This window comes from Dermacentor silvarum, chromosome 2 (assembly GCF_013339745.2).
Source record: "Dermacentor silvarum isolate Dsil-2018 chromosome 2, BIME_Dsil_1.4, whole genome shotgun sequence".
Taxonomy (NCBI): Eukaryota; Metazoa; Arthropoda; class Arachnida; order Ixodida; family Ixodidae; genus Dermacentor; species Dermacentor silvarum.
This window is the reverse complement of record NC_051155.1, coordinates 90,987,506-90,991,173: the sequence shown is the minus strand read 5'-3', so window position 1 is coordinate 90,991,173 and position 3,668 is coordinate 90,987,506. Positions and strand designations below refer to the sequence as shown.

Genomic DNA, 3,668 nt, shown 5'->3' with positions numbered 1-3,668 from the left:
GCCTTTTTGACATAGCTTAATCAGCTCCGAAATCGCTTTTGCATGTTCTCTGAAGCTGTGATGAAAGCTTCGTGTCGTCCACCTAGCCACCGTCTACGATATCTCCGAAAACAGAGGTTTTAAACAGAGGTTTTCTAAGCCGCGCCGGCGTCATACACTTCCATTGTAATCAAGGAGGCAACGGAGGCAGTTGAGGCAAGCAATGAACGCGTCACCACGTGATCAAACATGGCAGCGCCCACGGGATCGCCGCGAAAAGAATCAATACTCACCTGAACGTCGCCCCCGAGGGCTCCGATGTCGCTACGCATGCGTGAGCTGAGAGAAGGTGAGAAAGGAGAACAACTCTCCTTTGGCGGATGTGACGTCACATTGTTGTTTGTTTTTTGCTTTTTGAAATAGCTACTCTCGAACTCAGACACTATGGTTTGCGCCTGGTTCGCGCGCACATTGTGAGCATTCAAGTTTCGTTTTTTGCACTTGCTTAGTAGCTGAACTTGCGGACATTGCAGGGTTGGGCTTGATGACATTTGTTGCTCAGCTGCCGCGACGCATTTGGAGCAAAGGTTAGTGTCGTGCGATTGCCCGTTCTCTAGCTGACACTTGTAAAAACAACCGGTTGCGCATTTGAGCTGTGGCCGATGTGATCTCGAAATTCGAAGGAGCACGAAACGGTTGTCGCAGGTCTCGTAGTGATCGCAGGATAATTTATTCGTTCGTGCCTTCAACAAGTACTATCACAGTTCCTACGCGTTACCCCGATGTAAAACGAACGGCGGAAGCGTTCACGCGCCGGAAAATGCATGCACTCAACTAGCTCTATCGGTGAATGCCGTCCTTTGGTATATATCTCGTGCGTAGGTCTTTGTTTCTCCATCTCTATGGGATGACTACGCTATGCGCCTCTTATTTACCCATGCAATTCAATTACCTTGCTGCTGCATTCAATTACCTTGCTCACTGCTTGCGCTGACCGCGTAGGTGCGTCAGAGGCTTTCATTTGTTGCAGTGAGATAACGAAAGCGTATTTCTTTCACTTACAGCTTCTTAGCAACTCTTTTGAGAGCCGTGGAGTTAAATCGTGCAATGTGTACGTTCTGAGCAAGCTGTTAAACAAACCCGCTTTACTGCTGCTGTCGCTTTTACGGGCACCTTCAAAATTAAACATATATGAGTGTATGAATTCAGCTCACCTTTCTATACACGTCCGTTACTTTCGTTGTTCGTAGATCATGTGCGTACCTTTGCAACCGTAATCGACATTGTAAAAACAGCAGGAAGGCAGATGACACAAATACGGTGTCTGCCTTAATTGTTGTCTGTGCTGTTTTTATAACGTCCACCAACTCCACACACGTGCTTTTACAGCAAAACAATCTTGTTTTTTTTTTTTTTGTCTTTTCTCTTGTAGGGGGGGGAGGATTTGCTTCTAACTGCGGCAGTGACGTTGTGTATTGTCCTCAGCAACGCTTGCGGTGTGCACATTTGTCTAATTTGTTTCACTTTGCTGCTGCTGTCTTTACAGCTTCTGCTTATTTCTTTCGGCCACACCTTATATTTGTTGTCTTTGTCAACATCTGACCTGTTTCTGCCTTGTTGAAAGCAAGTGGCCACAAGTACTGCTTAGTTTGCTCAGTCTAAACCTGGTATGTATATCTATTTGCTAAGGGCATGCTTCTGCTCGTTTAAAGGTTGCTTTAACTAATAGTGGTTTGAGTCATCGTGTATGACACCAGATAATTATTGTTCTAAAAAGGTGGCTAAGCTTGTCCACAGATTTAAAGTATGGAGATGCTAAACATTAAAATGTTCCAAGTTGCCACAAAGTATTACACGCATTTAAATTTGCAGTCGCAAAAGACATACTAAAAGTGTAATCCACAAAATTTGCTTCGAGGTGTCTTGAGACAATAAATTGTAGAGAAAGAATGCTATTGTGAGTTGCCAATGCTTGTCGTGAGCTCTAGCCCATTTTTCTATGCAGCCACTGTTGCTTCGTTGTCTGTGCCTGTTACTAACAAGAAATTGAGCTCCGTGGTTCCCCTGATTTTTGTCGCTCATAAAATGCAAATGTCTCGACATTGGCAGCCTTAGTGCCTCAAGGTAGAACACGAGTGTTCATTGGCCAGTAGCCTGCTTTTATGATAATGTTGTATTTAATGTCAGGAGTTTAAAGGATACTTCACATCTGCCATCATGGCTGTTAGTTCTGCTGCCTAGCACTTCCAGGACAATGTTTGGTACACATGTGCAACTATCCAAGAAAATGGACATTGGGACAACTGCTGACGTAGCTCACTTGGTAGAGCATCGCAAGCGCAAAGCAGAAAATGTTGGTTAAACTCCAACCGGCAGCAAGTTGTCTCTTATTGCAAAGCATTATCATGATCTATTTTCGAATTTCTTAGTACACCTGCCCAGGTAGCTTCATTAAATTTCAGTAATGCTCCTGATGGTGGGTATTGAACGCGAGTCCCTAGTGCAGCAGCCCAATTATTTGCCAATTAGGCTACAGATGCATGCATAGCTCGCCAGATTAACCGCACTGGTTCTCTAGTAGCAGCTAATGCTTTCAGGTGTTATGTGACACTCGCAGAGCTTGGGATTCACCCGTTTCAGCTCATATGCAACATATAAAGCAGGTGTTGTGTTTGCTTTGGTGACGCTTTGTGCGTGCAATTGTTTTTTGTTTCTCTATTTTGGTGTATTGTGCTTTGTATTCGATATGGTGCTGGGCATTACCTCAATCACAGCTTCGATGTTGTGCCCAAAGAAAAAAACATTTGTAAGCAGGTGCTCGAGTGACGTGAAGCTCACTCTCCCTCATTCTCTCTTGCAGGTAGTGCATCCAGTTTAGCGTCGTGCACATGTGTACGGACGCGTGCACGGACGTAACGCTGCTGCCCATCGCGAGTCGTAAGCGAAAAAAAAAGGCCGACTGAAAAAAACAACAAGAAATATAATAAGCTGCACGATCAACAGATTTTTGAAGAGACCGTTTCAACAGAGATATCTGAAGCAGATCGTTATTGGATATGAAGAAATGTGCAGTGGATAACAGCGAAACATGTGGTAACCGACTGACTGACGGTAGTAAGGCTCACAGCCTAAGTTTTGCCCTATTTACACCGATAATGTAGAACGTATTTGCGCAATTAAATCACCTGCTATGCGCAGCAACCGCACTCAATTGAAGCCGCCAACGCAGCGACGCACCATTTGCTATTTCAGGATCACGAATAACAATGTATTCACCGAAGTACAGCGGCGGTTGACCTGTCGGCAAGCTGTTAATTCACATATGGCGAAAGCAAATGTCACGGAGTCCAAGCCCACGAAACTGCGCTCGCAAGAATATCGCGCACGCTTGGGCCTTTCCGACATGCACAATAGCGCACGCAGAGCGTAGTGCAGCCGACACCCTGTATTTGCCTTAGATCCATGGTTCTCAGCCATGGATGTGTCGGGGACCCCTTGTGGATTGGTGGAAGTGATGGGGACCACTTGCAATGACGGGAGAGGGGGGGTATAAACTAACACAATATTAGGCGTGAAACAGGTGCCTTTTATTGCTACTTTGCAAAGAATGGTCAAACAAAAGTGCCACTTCAACTCAATCTGGACAGCTTGTCAATACATGATGCAGTCACGCTTAAGCAGAGTCACAT

The 3,668-nt window shown here is 45.2% G+C and overlaps 1 long non-coding RNA gene across 1 annotated transcript; it reads left to right on the top strand.

Annotated features, from left to right (window-relative positions):
- The first annotated feature begins 436 nt into the window (after positions 1-436).
- On the top strand, positions 437-3,419 carry LOC125943089 (uncharacterized). The gene is made up of 3 exons (XR_007465544.1): positions 437-566; positions 1,526-1,646; positions 2,840-3,419. It is a non-coding gene; the product is annotated as an uncharacterized LOC125943089 (long non-coding RNA).
- Positions 3,420-3,668: the final 249 nt, after the last annotated feature.